The sequence below is a fragment of the Mauremys reevesii genome, linkage group 5, assembly GCF_016161935.1.
Source record: "Mauremys reevesii isolate NIE-2019 linkage group 5, ASM1616193v1, whole genome shotgun sequence".
Lineage (NCBI taxonomy): Eukaryota > Metazoa > Chordata > Testudines > Geoemydidae > Mauremys > Mauremys reevesii.
This window is the reverse complement of record NC_052627.1, coordinates 66,277,260-66,296,632: the sequence shown is the minus strand read 5'-3', so window position 1 is coordinate 66,296,632 and position 19,373 is coordinate 66,277,260. Positions and strand designations below refer to the sequence as shown.

The window sequence follows — 19,373 nt, the reverse complement described above, 5'->3', positions numbered from 1 at the left end:
TATAGGCATAGCTTTATTTACTTTGTTGAGTGGAGTTGGGAGATGGTATATGGATGTGACTCCAAAATGTCCAACTACCCAGGTGCAATATCCAAAGCCATACTCAATTTCAGGATAAAAAGAGACACAAAGCATTCACAATCTCTGAGAAACCAATAGAATGTTCACAGGATTTACATCGGCTGAGGATCTGGCACTAGATGTGTTGCTCAGAATCTTTTTGGAGAGATCTTATCAGCAAGATTATGATTAAAACTCAGATCCATAATCAACTTGTGGAACTCCCAGCCACTAGATATCATTGAGACCCAGGGCTAGAGCCACAAAGGGAATTAGGTACCTACCTGCCACTTTAAGAGCCTAAGTCCAAAATTTAGATCCAAAAGCCCCCCTGCTCAGCTGACACCTAAACTAGAAGGACCATTGGTTTGATTCAATAAGGCAGTTGCTATGTTCTGAAATTTAGTTAAAAGCCAGTGCCCACAAACACTTCTTAAAGATTAGACTAAATAAATGCAATGTCAATAGGAAATATATTCCACAAACAAGAGGAAAAGAGAAAAATGCTCAGATGGGTTCTGGTGCTCAGTACTCAGGGAGACTTTGAAGGGGGAGCTAATATAAAGGACTATATGATGCTACTCTGAAAAGTCAAGTCCTAAACTTCTCAGATTGAGCACCCAAAATTAGAAGGATACCTTTGACAGTTTGACTCTAATCTCTGTGCCTCAGTTTCCCATGTGTAAAATGGGGATAATAACACCCCCTCATCTCAGAACAATGTACTGAATATTAATTCATTATTGTTTGTAAAGAACTAAGGTACTGTGATGAGGGCACCACAGAAAAGCCCATGAGGAAATTAATAATTCTATATTCAGTGCAGGGTCTGGATGGTATGCGGTAAATAATGCATTGAACCACACTGATTGAGGATGGAAAGAAATATTTAATAGGTACCCATTCAGTGGGCACCATCCATTCAGTGTTCTGAATGAAGCAGGGGGCTTTTGGCAAAAGTTAATATATAATCATGTAACTGAAGATTGTATCAAAATGCATACACACAGGAGGGGAAAACTAAGGTTTCCTGATGAAACTTAATTTTGGCATTTCTTAATGTTGAGTACTTGACCTTTAATAGTCTTCTAACATAGCTTTTTAAGATGTAATATACATTAAACTAAACTTGTGGTGACTGAAGAAAAGGAGAGGGTGAACAGCTGCAGTGCAGTGGGCTAAAGACACTACAGGTGTGTTGGCTTAATTGGCAAATAAGTGTGTATAACTAAAGCACAGAGGGTGCAGAGCAGGAGCTCATAAAGGAACAAAAGATTCAGGCACAGAACTTAAGGTGAATATAGAGGTAAATAAAATAATTTACCCTTATTATAGCTAGAATTGCAGTTGGTGGGAGTGGATGGTTGTGGCTTATACTACCTGAAGAAATCTGAGGGAAAATCCAGTAAATTGTAAGACTATTGTTTAGCAGTTAATTTAACAGCAAATGGTTTTTCTTGTAGTGCTGTATTGCTAAATAGAACTGCAACTGGTTGTCTTTAGTGTGGAGAAAAACCTGAGGCGAATGTGGGTAGTTGCTATGCCAAGTTTGCGGGGGCTTTTGCATTCAAGTAAAGGAGAGTGGATAGGGATGCAAGTTAGTGCTGGTTTAGAGGAACTGTGAATGACTAGCCAACTACAAAAGCAGTTTTTCCTCCCTTGGTGTCAGGGCCACCCAGAGGATTCAGGGGGCCTGGGGCAGGACCGAGTCTTCGGCAGCAATTCGGCAGCGGGTCCCTCTTGGAGGGAAGGACCTGCCGCCGAATTGCCACTGAAGAATGAAGTGGCGGTGGTAGAGCAGCCTAAGTGCCGCTGATCGTGGCTTTTTTTTTTTTCCGCCGCTTGCGGCGCTTGTACTCACCGGGCGGCGCTTCGAGGCTTCGGCAGCACTTCTGCGGCGGGCTCTTCCCTCGCTCCGAGCCTTCTGCTGCACTGAAGGACCCGCCACCAAAGACCCAGAGCGAGGGAAGGGCCTGCCATGGAAGTGCAGCCAAAAACCCGGAGCAGCTCGCGGGGCCCCTGTGGGGCCTGGGGCAAATTGCCCCACTTACCCCCCCCCCCCCTCTCAGCCCTGCTTGGTGTTCACACCTCAACTGCTAGAAGAGGGCCTCATCCTCCCTGATTGAACTAACCTCATTATCTCCAGACTGATTCTGGCCTGCATATTTATACCTGCCTCTGGAAATTTCCATTACATGCGTCTGACGAAGTGGGTGTTCACCCACAAAAGCTTATGCTCCAATACATCTGTTAGTCTATACGGTGCCACAGGACTCTTTGTTACTTTGTGCTACAATGTTAGCAGTGGAAAACAAGGGCTTCTGTAAGGAGCTTTTCTGTGGCACCACTCTGCACAGAAAATAACAATGGTATTTCAACCACTAGTCTCAGTTTGTGCTAGAATAAGGGCTTTTAAACATTGAACTGATTCCTGCTGTTCATGAGGCTGTGTATCTGTTATTGTGGTAAGCAGAAGCTGTTTGAAGAAGTGGGATATTTCTTGGCTGTATTTTGTCCTATGCGGAAGCTGTGATTAAAGTCCCTTGCTCTGCTCTGCCATTTCTGGGAAGAGAGACTGTGTTTTAGCTAATAAGGATGACACTTAAGGCTTTTTATCTACACTAGCAAGAGGAACATACTGTGAGAAACTAGTGGCAAAACATACAGAAAACTTTGTATGTTACAAAGCAAGGCAGAGCCTTTCTAGACAAAAGAACAGCCCATTCAGGCATTTCTGCCTAATATTTTTAATCAGGGATTGATTTTTGGGTGGGTGGCATCACATCAGTGATTTAGCACTTTTATTTTTTAATCTAAACTCTCTAGCCCTTTGGGTTAAAGTTTCTGCAGGGAGCCTGAAATAAGAGCTGTGGAAAGTGTGAACTGCCCCATTCACATCAGTGGAATGTCAGTTCAGATACCCAAAATAGGAATTAAAATGTCAATATTAACTTTTTCACTATTCAAAAAGTGTGCAGATCTGATTTCCCCCCTCCCCTGCCTCCAATCTACTGTGGGTGCGATCTAAATGTGGTGACATGACTGGATGGTGTTTAGCAGACACCTCTTCGAACAGCCACTCCCCCAGTCTGACTTGTGAAACTAAAAGGGACAATCCCACAAAATTTAATAGTTCACTTACTCCCCACTGAGGGGAGTTAAATCTATGGAGCCTCAGTGACCACTTCACCCCATACTTGTGAGGCCATTAGCCCAACAGAGCAGACTTAAACCCCAATCAGTTTTCTCCCTGAATCTAATGGCAGCTACTGCTCCTCCCTCTGTTAGAGGCTATTTGCAGACTGACAGATGTGACCTGGGTGTAACCAAACTGTTTTTCTTTGTAACCATGATAGCTAGAAATGTGTGTAGCTATATAACTCTCTTTAAATAAAAACTTTGATTCTGGGACCGCCTGTATTTTGGACATCTGGACAATATTGTGAGTAGTCTTATTTAGCATCACAACTGGGAGCTTGGCTTTGTGGGAGGAACTGGGAGAGAATACCACTCTATTACGTGGCCTACCTACATGCTAGTTTGAGACGTGCTTTCCATTGTACTGATCACATTTTTGACTCCTGAATCTGATACTTCAATAGATGACTGAGAAGCTTTGTTTGTGTGTTACAAATACAAACCAACTTGGTTTTGGTGACTTCACTGTTTCCACCATGAAGTGAACTAAATCAGTAAATGTATCTAAAGAAGGAAAACTTGCTGATGGCACTTTTTAAGAGTCACAGAAATAGTGACTGGGCAGTAAAACAGTGGCTTCTTTCTGTTAAAGCTGAGCACTTTGAAAAACCTGGCACTACTAGCAACAGGCAAAAGTAAGTGTCTGAGCAAAGCTGTCCAATTGTGCAGCAATGAACTCAGGTGAATTTTTGAGGTGTGAGTTATTCAATGTCGCAAATGCTGCAGTAGGATGCCAAAATTCTCCTTGAGCAAGTAGAAAAGATAGGATTTTTTTTAATAAAACACTATTAATACATGTGCAGTAGCTGTTCTATGAAATATTATGGGGTACTCTACCCCAGCATAAGCACCTTAGTTAAATATACACTTTTTTTCTACTGACCTGTCTGTGGGTTGCATCACAGTGCCCCATATTAGTTTCTGTGTGTGTGTGCACACAGAATGATTTAAACACTTTATGTAAACTTTCTATTTAGCTTAAAAAATCTGATCTGGTTACTCTGTTTGGCAAATAATATTTGTGCAAAGATGGTGGTCACAGTGATGAGTTCCACTACAGTAGGGTAAAGGGATGGAGAAAATCTATCAGTTCCTCTCCCTGATTTTTTTTTTAAGTCACTTTACATTTCCTAAAAAAAAAACAGGAGTACTTGTGGCACCTTAAAAACTAACAAATTTATTTTAGCATGAGCTTTCGTGAGCTGCAGCTCACTTCTTCAGATGCATAGAATTGAACACACAGACAGGGGATATTTATACATACAGAGAACATGAAAAGGTGGAAGTATGCATACCAACAGGCAGAGTCTAATCAATTGAGATGAGCTATCCTTAGCAGGAGGAAAAAAAAACTTTTTGAAGTGATAATTAAGATGGCCCATAGAAGGTGTGAGGAGAACTTAACATAGGGAAATAGATTCAATTGGTGTAATGACCCAACCATTCCCAGTCTTTGTTTAGGCCACAGTTAATAGTATCTAGTTTGCATATTAATTCAAGTTCAGCAGTTTCTCTTTGGAGTCTGTTTTTTAAGTTTTTTTGTTGCAAAATTGCCACCTTCAAGTCTGTCACTGAGTGGTTAGAGAGGTTGGCATATGTCACGTTGGTAGATGTGCAGGTGTATGAGCCCCTGATGGCGTGTCTGATGTGATTAGGTCTTATGATGGTGTCACTTGAATGGATATGTGGACAGAGCTGGCATCGGGCTTTGTTGCAAGGATAGGTTCCTGGGTTAGTGTTTGTTGTATGGTATGCGGTTGCTGGTGAGTATTTGCTTCAGGTTGGGAGGCTGTCTATAAGCGAGGACTGGCTTGTCTCCCAAGTTCTGTGAGTGAGGGATCATCTCTACGGATAGGTTGTAAATCTTTGATGCGCTGGAGAGGTTTTAGTTGGGGGGCTGTAGGTGATGGCTAGTGGTGTTCTGTTATTTTCTTTTTTAGGCCTGTCCTGTAGTAGGTGGCTTCTGGGTACTCTTCTGGCTCTGTCAATCTGTTTTTTCACTTCAGCAGGTGGGTATTGTAGGTTTAAGAATGCTTGATAGAGATCTTGTAGGTGTTTATCTCTGTCTGAGGGATTGGAGCAAATATGGTTGTATCTTAGAGCTTGGCTGTAGACAATGGATCGTGTGGTGTGTCCGGGATGGAAGCTGGAGGCATGTAAGTAAGTATAGCGGTCAGTGGGTTTCTGGTATAGGGTGGTATTTATGTGATCATCGTTTATTAGCACAGTAGTGTCTAGGAAATGGACTGCTTGTGTGGATTGGTCTAGGCTGAGGTTGATGGTGGGATGGAAATTGTTAAAATCTCGGTGGAATTCCTCGAGGGCTTCTTTTCCATGAGTCCAGATGATGAAGATGTCATCAATGTAGCGCAAGTAGAGTAGGGGCGTTAAGGAACGAGAGTTAAGGAAGCGTTGTTCTAAGTCAGCCATAACACCCCTACTCTACTTGCGCTACATTGATGACATCTTCATGTCACTAATGGAGTTGTTTTGGAGACTAATTTGCTTCCATGTGTGTATCTTAGACCTTGTGAGAGGATGTATTTATGCTGAAGTTTCCCAGTTGGCTCCTCTAGACAGTTCCATCTGTCTCAGACTGCATTCTCACCTTGGTTAGTTCTCAGTAATAATTACTCTGCTTCAGTCTACATGGTGCAAAAGAAAAAACACAAGTCCCATGGCAGCAAGTGTCAGTGTCTGGGTCAACTGATTCAGGCTCACGCTATGTGGCTGAAAATAGCAGTGTAGAATGTTCCTGGCATGGGCTCTAAAACCCCATCAGGGTCTTGTAGACCAGGTGCCAGTCTGTTTATGCTGGTATTTTTAGCTCTGTAGCCCAAGTAAGTTGGCCTGGGCTTTGAGACTTGCCAGTGCAAGTGTAGACAGTGAGCAACAATAAGTTCATCTTGCACTGTGCTAATATGAAAACCATCTTGGAACAGGGAAGAATGCAAAGTGCCTAATTGCTAGCTTGAATAGAATGTTGATTATTAAAATAACTGTGGTAATATCTCATTTCTAGAGATAACAGTAGATTGTCTCACACTAACGTTAGCCTGGAGTCCTTGATAGTGGATATTTTCTGTGGTTATTCCAGCCACCTTTTCTTGCTTGGGGCGGCAAAAAACCTAGCGCCGACCCTGATTGTAAAGCTTAACTTTTTTCTTCAGGACTTTTCCATTACAGGCAAAAGGAAAAGACTGCACTGTGGGCCAAACTGGCTTGCTTATTCCTTACTGTGGGTTCCTCCCTCAGACAATATCAAATGAATTGCATTTATGATTGTCATAAATATAAAGGAAAGGGTAACCACCTTTATATTATAAAATCCCTCCTGGCAAGAGGCACACAATCCTTTTTACCTGTAAAGGGTTAAGAAGCTCGGGTAACCTAGCTGGCACCTGACCAAAAGGACCAATAAGGGAACAAGAGATTTTTCAAATCTGGGGAGGGGGGAAAAGCTTTGTTTTGTCTGTTCTTTGTCTGTCAGTTCGGTGTGCTTGCCAGAGACAGATCAAGAAGGCAAGCAATCCAACTCAATTAGAATTAGAAAGTAATAATAAGGGAATTCTTTAGCTTACTTTTATTTTTGGCTTGTGATTTTCCTTGTCTAGAGGGAGGTTTATCTCTGGATTTGTAACTTTAAGGTTTTGCCTGGAGGGGAGATCTTCTATATTCTTGAGTCTTTTGTTGTTCTGTAAAGTACTTACCACCCCGATTTTACCTTTTCTTTAAAATTAATCTTTTAAGAACCTGTTTGTTTTTTCGTTTTAAAATCCAAGGGTTTGGGTCTTTGTTCACCTGTACCAATTTGTGAGGATACTATTCTCAAGCCTGCCCAGGAAAAGGAGTGTAGGGGCTTGTGGGGGGGGATATTTGGGGAAGATAGGGCTCCAAGTGTCCCTCCCTAAATGTTTCTTTAAATTGCTTGGTGGTGGCAGTGTTACTTAATCCAAGGAATAGGGGAGTTTTTAACATAAGCTGGTAGAAATAAGCTTAGGGGGTTTTCATGCAGGTCCCCATGTCTGTACTCTAAAACTCAGAGTGAGGAGGGAACCCTGACAATGACTGATGATTTTTTTTTATTAAGAATAGCACGGTTATGAATCATTGTGATATACTTCAAAAATGATTTTTTTTTAATTTTAGACATCTTGAAGTGACTCCGCAACAGCCTTCTGAAAATCAGTCCCTTTTATGTCATCTCAAGACTTGGGCGCACACAAATTGGTACTCAAAATCACTTGTCACTTCTGAAATACAGGATAGTAAGATTGTGTATCCCAGATTAGGTGCTAAACCCTCTAAAAATTACTCAAACTCTTAGCCTTGATTTTTTGCATCTTAAGTTCAAGATTTCTAAATATGGAATTAAAAGCTTAACTTTAGGTGTCAATTTTTTGAAAATATTGCTGTGTGTGCAGTGTGTGCTATTTAAGTGTTGCTGCACCATGTGGGGTGTGGTGTTGGGAAGTTTCTAAGGGCTTGGGTTGACCCATGATTTTTTTAGCATGATGCTCACTCCGTGGTGACCAACCCTTACCACTGGAAGACTCTGATCTCTCACTGGGTTTTAGTTAACAATCAAGGGTCTTGTTCTCCCTTGTCTTGCATCTTGTGCAGTCATTTACCCGTGCAAAGAAGATGAAACAGCACTAACATTCTGATTTTTCCCTCTCTGCACTGAAGTTAGTTCTTCAGGTTAACAAAATGTTAGAATGTTTTTAGGTCTCAGGTGGTCTATTTAGAGGAAAGTCTGTTTAACATTTTATTTTTACATTTTTATTAAGGACATTTTTTTTAAAACAATGTCTTTATTTCTAAGTCAGTAGCAGAAACAGATGAACTCCGCAGAGAAAAGGCTCCTATTTTTATGCAAATATTTTCTGTATTTCTCTTGTACATTTTTTTTAAATATTGTGAGGATATCTATTATAAAGAGCATTGTTTTTCAGTAGACTTTGTTTCAAAGTTTCCCATGAGGTGTCAGTGGGTCTTTTAAGTTTTAGCTTCTTCATCTTTAGAACTGGAGTTTTAAATGTGACATCAAGCCTGTCTTTCAAAACCCCCTGCCACCCCCCCACCCCCCCCAAAAAAAAGTGTGTGGAGTTTTACCATGCTCCCACGACTATTTTGGGTGGGTGCTTATTTTGACAGAAAACTCATTAAAATAGTACTTGTGAATTGGATGCATCTGTCCTGGTCTTTGTTTTTTAAAGGAAATCTTAAGACTGAACTAGTGATCACTGAAATAGTTGGTGGTGAGTTTTTCACAGATGAAAACACCCAAGATGATAAGTATAGTTTAAGTAATTGCTTATATCCAGCTACGCAACTGAAAACCTTGCCCTTGTTGATGCAGCAGAAAGTCTTCACCAATGAGATTGCACAAGTGAGAATGCTTAGTGTGCCAGGAAAATCCAATAGTGCCCCACTCCCAAGTCTCAAACCTATTTTGGTAAAGTGGTGTGGTGTGGTATGGTATAGGCAAACATAGCAAGTACATCATGACCCTGGGACTAACATTTTACATAGTTCTGAAGATGATTCGCCTCTGAGATTGAATCAGTTATACTCGTTGCTCTAATTGTATGCTATGTATGGCTGATAAGCTATTATCCCCTTCTGACTAGCCAAAAATTTAGTGGTTCGAGTTAGGAGGAGAAATTGGTGACAGTTGGGTATTTCTTTGGTGTAATCTTTATTTTCAAGAGATGCATGAAGTCCTGTGTCTCAACAAGAAGGTTTCAGAGTAGCAGCCATGTTAGTCTGTATCCGCAAAAAGAACAGGAGTACTTGTGGCACCTTAGAAACTAACAAATTTATTTGACCATAAGCTTTTGTGGGCTACAGCCCACTTCATTGGATGCATGCAATGGAAAATACAAGTAGGAAGATGTGTATATACACAGAACATGGAACAATGGGTGTTACCATACACATCAAACCTATCAGCAGGAGAGAAAAAGAAGTTTGTAGTGGTAATGGGTTCTTTTTCTCTCCTGCTGATAGGTTTGATAGCAAGGTTCCATCCACCTCCATAACACTATCGGTGGAGCTACACTTCTTACCAGCTTTTATGAGACACATAGGGCCAAGTGACTTTCAGCAGATCATAATGGTTCCTCTGATACATATAAAGCATGCCTTTTAAGGTGAGATCACGATTATATGAAAATGAAGAATACAGGGGCTACAGTACACTCCCCCAAGATGTAGCATATCACACATAGTCTGTCACCAAAACGGTGCATCAGCCCCATGAATTCTAAATGCAAGCTGTTTCCTCTAAACACAGTGGTTTTCAGTCATTCTAGAACACGTTTACTTCTCTAGAGGTAAAAATTGTAGCTGAACTATGTAGTTCAATCACTATCCAATACTCCCTGTGGTTTGTTAGAATAATAAGGGTTGTCTTAGGAACAAACTGAAAGGAAAACAAGGTTTATACACTGTGTGAAACTTGATGCAACTGAATCAGTTGCCTTTTTTAGGTAAAATCTGTAAATACATAAAATGAAAGCTTTTACAACATGCTATGGGCCTTCCTTTGTAACACGCTTACTCCTATTGAATATGCAATAGGACTTCCCCCAAAAGGACTGTTGTGGCATAAAGTATTACTTGAAGAGTATGGGTGGCATAAACAAGCCTTTAATTACTTCTATCTGTTCTTTCCCTGCTATATCCTAGAAGTCTTTGCACAGGTTACTACAGTGTTTCAAAGGATGTAGAAATCCCCCACTGTTTCCAAATATTTGTTGCAGTAGTTATGGGAAACGTGTGCTAGTGATCTTCTGCCCCTTCCTCCCTGGAAACTACTGGGAATCTCTTTAGGATACAGAGGCCATAATGACCAGTAACTGGGAACTGACGTAGATAAACTTGGCTTATATTGTGAGAGAGCGCAATAAGACCAATGAAGAGGGATTTGTTTGCTTGCCTTTTTTAAGTAGATGGTAAAGCTCACTTTTTGGAGGCACATATACCCAATAATATCTATGATTCAGAAGGAACAAAGCCTTCATTTTGCAATAGAAACTAGAGATGGCCATCAAATCAGTTATTGAAAGTATTGCATTATTTCTTTTGGCAACTAATGAGCAAACTGCTTTTAAGGAATGTGACAATTTCCAGAGCCAGTGTCTATGCACATCAGGTACTATCTGAAGTAGTAAAACACTACTTGCAAAAAGTGATATGTTAGCTTTCTATCACATGTATGAAAACTGCCACTAAGCCAGACTGTACCTAATGATAGTTTCCCTCCGATTTGGAGGGGGGAGTGAGAGTTGTACTGAATGATTATGGAAATAAATATCAAGAGAACTCCCTGTGTATGATGACAGCAGCAGTGTCACTCTCTCAGTAGATCTGAGGAAAGAGGTGATATTTGACATTGTTTCCTTTAGCTGAACTGATTAAATCTAGCAAAATGGGTTTAATATTTAAAATAAATATTGTTGCACACGGCTCACAGAAGCTTTGATTTCCACGCTGCTATGGTATAAGCCAGAGGAATGCTAACAGCTCTGTGACAGAGTGCAGGGAGTGAGCATTGGAGTTTGCACTCTGATCACTTAGAGACTAATTAGTGCCCCAGCAGAAGCTGATGGGAGGGGGAGCAATGATCTAATCAGACTGGTGGGCTGAGTGAGGTAAGAACTCAATTGGCCCCAATAGCCCAATGCTGATAAGAGGCATCAGAAGGAAGTGCAAGGAGGAGGGAGAGGGAGGAATGGGCTAGCGTCATAGGGCTCAGAGTAGGGAGACTTCTGTTCCCCCTCTGATCCTGGTGAGAGGGCTAAAAGCTTGGCTAATATTGTAAATAGGCTGTTGCATGGAAATTGTAGTGATGTTGGTAGAAGAAACTAGAAATAAAAGGTCAGTGAGTGTATGTCTGGTGGAGCTTTTGTAGTTTCGGCAGGGAAGAAGATGGAGGTGTTGCTCCAAGGTAGTGACTTAAAGACCCTGAAAATTTAACCAGATTCAAAAACCTGACCTTATTTATGGCTCTTTCACCCATTCCTTTATTTGGAGCTATTGTTGCCCCTTCTGAAGTGATCGCAAACTTGGGGCCTTGCAAGTCAGTTTCCTATTTGGAGGAGAAATTAGTGATGTTGAGTAGCCTTGTGTAATTTATTTAAATATAACATACAAATCCTTTTTCCTAGAAAACATAACTCTTTCAAAAAATATCTCTGGCACTGCTGCATTGTCCTATGAAGCAGCTGCTTTGGGGGTGGATGAGGTTTGTCTCTAGTACTTGCAAAAAAAAAAAAAAAAACTCTAAACAAATCCAGCTGTTTAAACTGTCTTATACCCTCTTTGTCCTTAACTTTACACCTGTGAAACACCAAGTCCAGGGCTATCCTCAGACAGCAAAAGACCTGGAAAAAGGTGACCTACCCATTAACCCTCCTTTTTGCAGATACTCTGTGACACAAAGGAAGCTCACAAGTCTAATGGCTCAGACAAAGAGTTGTGCTGTAACCCACACAATACCCTTAACAATAGTGATTACTAGGAGTCAAACAAAACACTTGTCAGAAAATGTGTATTAATCAAAACCATAACTTCTGAGGGAAACCCCATTATATAATTTTAGGACACTTCAGGAGATATGAAACCCCCAGATTCAAGTCCCAGCTTTGCTGATTTATAGCACTGACTTCAACCTAACTCTCCCGCATTCCAGCCACTACCACTTATGTCAGTGAAGCTTATCTCACACAGGGTGTGAATAAGCCACTGCCCTGAGCCACATAAGTTACACCAACCTAAATGCTGTTGTGGACAGCGGTATGTCAGTGGGAGAGCATCTCTTGCTGACATAGCTAGCCCGCCACTTATTGGGGGTGGATTAATTAAGTCGACAGAAGCATTCTCTCCCTTAGGCGTAGAGTCAGGTGTGATGGAAGCTTTCAAAGTGGGGAAGGGACCACTGGCACTCTAACCATGACCACTTCCCCCTGAGCCCCCTGCCCTCACACCACCTCTTCTCCCCAAGACCCCATCCCTGACTCACTCCCCTCTGCCCCTCCCCCTGTCGCTTGCCCTTATGGTTGGTAAAAATTGATGGGGCCATATCTCGTCTCCCCCCCCCCCCCTGTTCCAGTGCTCCTGATTAAAAGTGGCCACACTAGAGAGCTTACAGCGGTGCAGCTGCATCAGTACAGCAGCACCGCTGCAAGCTTTTTAGTGTAGTCATAGCCATATACAAAGTGGAGCAACCTCAACACTGGAGAGACCTACCTCAGAGTACCCCATAGCATAGCAGTCAGGTTTCAGAAAATGTGGGAGACCCAGGTTCAAGTTGTTGCTCCAAACAAGAGTGAAACTAATACTTCCAAGTCATTTTCATAGTATTGCCACCCCCAAATATTCAAAAATCATTAATCAGGCTCACCAAAAATCATGAGATGGGTTTTGAAAATGATCATGTACAAAATAATAGATTTGGTGTTCTTTTTATTTACATTCTGCTTTTTTGAGCCTTTAAGGTGCACTGGGTTCACATTTTAAGGCTTTCTCCACAGCCACACGGGCTAGAAACTTCATTTTTCTTTAAGAATTAAGGCTGAAATAATCATATCACTTGACTGAAGGAGCTGGGGCTTCAAAGAAAATAATAATGATCAAGACTCATGACAAAATCATCAGTTGGCAACACGGCTTTCACTTCTGTTTAAAGGCTAGTTACTTTCCAGAAGGGTCTTAAACATACTACAGTGATTGAGTTGCAGTTTTCACAGGAGAGTATTTTAAATCAAACACCAACAAAATTCCAAATTTTCAAGTTGAGGAAAAAGTTCAGACTTCTGAGCTATATCAGGGCCACTGCAGGCAGGGGAGAAAGAAGGAAAAAAAAAACAGGCACAGGAGCTCTGGGCAGCTCTTCCTCGTGAAAGAAAGTTGGAGGATCAAATCTTCTAGTCCTTAATCAAGTAAAACTTCTATTGCCACAGTGCCTCCACTAATAGATATTCACTTCACAGTGAACATGTGATAACATATGTGGTCAATAAATATCTGAGCCATCTTCTCCAGAGTTACACATCTTGTGCAGTGGCTCAGGGACTGCATTTTCTGTCATATTTTGAACAGTGCTGAGCACACAGATACTGCCCAGTGAATACAAATCATAACAATAATTGTTGACTTTGTGGACTGAGTGGATGCAATTTGTATTTTGTTCTGGAATTGCCCTGAATACAGCTGAAATCCTAAGAATTTGTGGCATAATCATATCTGATACTTGTACGACACTTCCTCATTCCTCCTTTTCTCAAACTCAAAACAGAAGACAAAATAAAATGATTTTCAGTTAAAAATTAAAATGGCACAGTAGGCATTGCTGTACAACCCAGCCTGGGGCAGAACCTGTGACCCATTGGCAGTTTAAGTGATCTCCTCTTATCTGACTTTCTTATTTTCCCTTCTCCCCCATCCCCCTCTGAAGTGGCTTTGGTTTTGCTCCCATCGGAGTCATCTTTGAGAGAGAGAGAGAGAGAGAGAGAGAGATACAGTAGATAGGAAGCTAGCCCTGAGAGACCTGGGTTCTACTCTCCCCACCCCCCCATGGACTTTAACACTTTCCTGTATGACCCCCCACCCCCTGCATTTGGCCCCTTCTTTTCACCCCTACCCCAATAGGTGCTGGCTTCCTCCGGGCCCAGGGGATTTCTCAACCCCCTGGTTCTGTCCCTGCCCTGCCTTTTCCTGCCCAGTTCTGCCCCTGAGTGTGCCGCCTCCTCCTCCTTCCTCCCTGAGCCTCCTGCATGCTGCAAAACAGCTGATTGTGGCAGGGCAGGAGGGATGGGGAGGAGTGAAGCACTGGGAGGTAAGGGGAGGGGACCTGGCTGCCAGTGGATGCTAAGCACCCACAGAGTTGGTGCCTAGGCCTACCACCACCTCACATCTCCCTCTTTTTCTGAATGTAACCTTGGCTCAGAGGGCTTAGCTGTATTTCTTCTGAGTCCCCTGCATTGTCTCTTCAGCACTCCCCGTCCCCCTCAGAGATTCCTGTTTTACAGGTTAATCTAAGGGCTTGGCTACACTTACAAATTTGCAGCGCTGCAGCAGGGTGTGAAAACACACCCTCTCCAGCGCTGCAAAGCGCCAGTGTGGTCAAAGCCCCAGCGCTGTCTGTTATTCCCCACAGGGAGGTGGAGTACCAGCGCTGGCGCTTTGACTACACTTAGCGGCAGCGCTTTGAAGTGCTAAGTGTAGCCACAGCCTAAGGCTTTCCAGATCCTTAATTTAATTACTAGTCTTGTCTTATCTTAATTACCCTGCCTCTGTTGGTAAACAAAGCACTGATTTCCGTGCCCCAGGGGCACAAGCTGAGAGAAGAACCTCTCTGCAGAACTTGCATTCCACACTAATTCTGTGCAGTTAAGATCTCCATCTGGGAGCACACTTCCTGTATGAAACTTGGGTGGGGGGTGGCAGCCCCCTGCCCTCCCTAATTGGTGCCCTTGGTCATCCCACAATGCCCTGCAGTGACCGAGTTGGTACAAGCACTCCTGGTGAGGATGCGCACCACTGACACAAGGAGTGTAGTGTGAACACGCACAAGTGATTTAATTACTGCAGTGGCTGTATGCTGACTTAACTCTAGGTCAACATAATTTTGTAGTGTAGACATGCCCTGAGAGTGAGTTACTGAAAGTCTGTTTGCAAATAATAATCTTAGGGGGAAAAGATTGGAGACACTAGAGACTTGAAATGTTTTAAGTGCTCTAACTTCTGCAAAGGACTTATCTGGATCAGTAAAAGGCTTAACTCAAAAGCTTTTACAATTAACATCTACAAAATCAATTTTACATTGAAGTCGGGTATAGGGCATTGTTTGCAGGATCAGGGCAATTAACTGTAAACTCTCCTGTACAGTGGCTAGCACACTGGGGCCCCAATCTTGAATGGATCCTTCAGGTGCTGTCACAATACAGTAATAAAATACTTACAGCCACGCTTAGTTGTGGTGACTCTTCTAGATGAGAGAGCTGAATGCTGCTGCTGATTTTTAATTTTTGAGTTTGTCCTTTATCAAAGAGACCCAATTTAAAAACAAAAAAAACAAACAAACACAAAACCTCATGAAGCCCTTCATTGTTTTCCCCACTTCATGGAATACCATATGGCATTAGCAATGTTCCTAGTCACCACTAGCTTTGGGGCTTGACTTTGATCCCTCCCAGTCCCCTGGCTTATACTCCATGAACAAAATCCTGTTCACGTATCATTAAATCAAGTCTGGGTATTGCTTTCAATATTTACAATTGGGAAACCTTTAGAAGGCATTAACAATGTAACAAATCTTCTGGGCTAGGCTCCAAGTTCTAGAAAACAAAAGGGGCTAGGAGGACTATTTTGTGTGAACTTGCACGATGTGAAATAGATTGATTTGCACAGACTTGCTGTTAAATCACCCATTCGACCACCTACTGTGCATCATATCTTGCCACGTCATTAATCTCAACTACTGTATGGGAACTGGAGTCTGTAAAAAGATTGCCTACCAAAGGAGCTGTCCCTAGGCAAATGCATAGAAGAAAAGCTCTCAGATATTCAATCAGCCTATTTACTAGGGAGTTTTTTTCTCCAAAGTAGCAAAAATATATATGGGGGGGGGGGCAGTGGCCATGGGTATATAAATGGAAAAACCCAGTAGTACTGGGTTTAGACTATCAAAGTCGTGACAGATAACTGCATACACAAAGTGCAGGCTAGATGCTTGGTATTACAGAAAACATTACTGCCTGTGTTTAAACCACTTCACCTTGAATGGTACCTTAGAATATGTTCTAACTACTTATGCTACTATCTGTTTGATCTTGTATTTAGCTGTGACTAGAGTACTTTTCCCAGACCTAGAAAGAGCTCTGTGCACCTTGAAAGCTTGTCTCCCTCACCAATAGAAGTTTTTAGTCTGATAAAAGATGTTACCTCACCTACTTCATCTCTGGACTTAAACCAGGCATTCAGTACCACCACAGTAACACAGCTTGAGTTAGAACAGTTTTGTATCTGCAAGTTAAGAGCAATGAGAAGTTCAAAACCTGCCTTATTCAGGGCTAGTGCAATCTTTCTTGCAGTCTGTTACACCTGAATCTTTTCTAAGTGAGACACTTGATATGTGGCAAATTCTGCAGATAGATAAGCACTGGTGCACATGCAGTGTCCTGATCAGAGAGATTTCCAGATGGTATTTCTTAGCTGGTGAGTAGAGGTGTGGTTTTTTTGTTTTGTTTTGGAATACAATATCTTGTCTAATCTATTTTAGTTTTTATACACTCACTATTGCTGTCTTATCTCTAGTGCTAGCTCAGAGTCAGCTATTATGCCTAATAGAAAGAATGGTGCACAAGTACTAATCATGCTGGTCAGCAAACATGTGCCCAGAAGGTGTCATAACTTGGTAGTTTTTTCATTGCAACACTTCATGTTGTGATACCAGCCTTTAAGTTCTGTGTTTGCGAAGCCCATTTTCCCAGCTCAGATTTAATAGAGGACTATATAAGGGAGAGAATGCCCACCCCTGCCATTGTGCTGTGGGGTTGAACTCTACAAGCAAAAATCTTAGGATTTTACTAGAATCTTGAGCTTGGCTTTCAGACTTCTGGTGGATCAATTTGGATAGTTCCAGAGTTGTGTTTTTTCTTAGAGTTAATCTACTACAATTTCACAGGCAATTTAATTATAACAATCATCTATCACAGGTTCAGTACTCTAGCCAAGCTTGTAACTTAAGCACTTGAATACCATGCTGATGAGTTGTATAAATGCTTAGATAGCTAGAATGACTATTTGCTCTCCTACCTTCGCCCAGTTGCTATAAGATTTTCCACCTTACTCCATAGCTTGGTAATAGGAATATTTTGGAGGAACCGCAGTCTGGGAAAGTACATCTTTAAGATGATGTGCTGGGGGAAAAAGGCAGCTGAGTAAAGGAGAGGAAGAAGGGTCATGGAGGTACTGGAAAGGACAGCTGGGAGAAGCAAGAAAGTGCTGCCCGGTTGGGAGCCAGTTGTTGAGAAGATGCTTGTGAGGATATATGAGACAGGATGGAGTAGAATTGTTCCTTGAGCACTGTTGTTAAGTGTTTAGAGGAGGGGGGGGGGTTAAGGATCAGGATATGGCTTGGATAGGTGCATATACAAACCTTCCTGAGCTATCTCCAGTTTAGGCATAGATTAGAACTTCTAAAGAGGGGTGTATGTGTGGTGTTACAATGAAAGCGGTATCTGAATATGGGGAGCTGTAAATGATGATGTATGTACAGGGAATGAACCCCTGTCCAGCTGATGCACATTCACTCTAGTGCAGAGAGCCTTTATAAGGTGGCCTGAAGCATCAATGAAACCCTTAATATGGGACTTAAAAGGGGTAAAGTGGTATGTATGCCCTCATGCAGATTCTCTGCACTGGAGTAAATTTTGTGTGTAGCAAGTACAGCATTTTATTTCAATAAAAAAGTACAAAGCTGACATGTTCCTACTACATGATAAACAATGTGGTCTGTGGCTGTCATATTGCCATAAGTTAAGAGGGAAGGAAGCTTCAATTAGACTGAGAGACTCAGGACATGGCTACACTTGCGAGTTAGGGCGCCCGGGGCTGCTTTAATGCACTCTAACTCACAATGCATCCACACCGGCATTTCCCGCCCCCCCCCTTAACTGTCTTGAACATCTTTCATCAAAATGATTATTAGCAGAGAGGGATATAATAATATAATATGGCTCATACATACACAACTACAGTGGCATTAATTCTAGTGTTGTCTAGTTGAAAACTGATTATCAAGAATCCCAACAACAGCGGATTAGAGAGGGCAGAGATGTTAGGCACTTCATAGTCTAAAAGGTATACTAGTGGAGATGGAATTGATTGAGTAGACTCTAATTAAAATGTCTGTCAGGGATAGCTGAAATGGTTGGTCTTAACTAGAACATATATTTCTGAGATATTTTGATTGCAGTGAAACTGCATCTTTCAAAGAGCCTGTCATTGGGAAGCCTTCTCAGAGAAGAGACAACCTCCATCCCAGAATAATCAATAGCCTACATCTGCCTGATGAGAAGCAGGGATTTGCACCAGGGTCTCCCACATCCAGATGGGCGCCCAGACCACTTTCGCTGTTTTTCATTTTTGAAGGAAAAGTTTTTGTTCCAATGCAGAACAGAATAAATAAAATCAAACTGTGTTCTCCCCACTGCAAAATGGAATTCTTATTTTTTAGGCTAGCCCTATCTGCCATCTTTAATTGACTTCACTACAATGGTATAATTTAGCCATACATGCGAGAGCAATTCTTAATTCCTTGTGAATGCTTATTCTCTCTTTATAATGTATAAAAGTTAATAATCTTCTGTAACAGACTACCTGAAGCAAGAGGAAGAATGTGTATTTTTTAGCTATTGTATATTATTATCTTGTGTATCTCAGAGGTCTGTTAGATTTGAACTTTACCAGTGTATGATGTTTACGGAAACAGCTATTCAAGATTTGTGCTGATGCTTTCTGCTTCATATTGAATTTAGCAGCTTTCAAAATTTCTCTGAGGTAAAATGATATATTGATCATTTTGGGTTTCAGCATAACATTTGCTACTCTTTTAATGTACAAAAGGTATCTTCCCTGCAGGCTGTGTGATTTGAACATTTTAAAATTTCTTGGTTATGCTTGGTCACAATAGTAATCACTTATTTTAACTTTAAGCAATAACTGTGTTAGTATGAGAACTTAATCGTGTTACTTGATTGAGGATAAGATTTCATATGTCAGGTGGCTTTGTAATAGTTTTAAGACAGTGATAACCTGGATTTGGTAGTGGGGAGATGTCAGAAGTACAGCCCTGATAAATTGTCTTGCTGTAAATATTCTAAGTATGTGTGTGGTATATGTGGGTGTTTTGTTGTTTGTTTTTTTAATTGATTTAATCAGCTCAAGATTTCTGGGAGAAATCTTTGTTCTAGTTGAAACTGCATCTATCTAGGTAACATTTAGTTAGCGCTCATCACTGTGGTAGCTGATCTCCTGAAGCCAACTCCAACCATTGAGCTTTGGAGTGACTCCATTGCTGTTTCATACTTTGGGCGAAGAGGAAA

The 19,373-nt window shown here is 41.6% G+C and overlaps 1 protein-coding gene across 4 annotated transcripts in view; it reads left to right on the top strand.

Moving 5' to 3' along the window:
- Nucleotides 1-1,307: 1,307 nt before the first annotated feature.
- Nucleotides 1,308-19,373, top strand: part of MARCHF1 (membrane associated ring-CH-type finger 1) — a 471,750-nt gene continuing 453,684 nt past the window's right edge. For 2 of the 4 annotated variants that reach the window (XM_039539334.1, XM_039539327.1), the window contains exon 1: nt 1,326-1,366. The gene's annotated coding sequence lies outside the window, so the exon portion shown is untranslated. Of the gene's footprint in view, nt 1,367-19,373 lie in introns of all 4 variants that reach the window. The other 2 variants (XM_039539330.1, XM_039539333.1) reach the window with 2 other exon arrangements.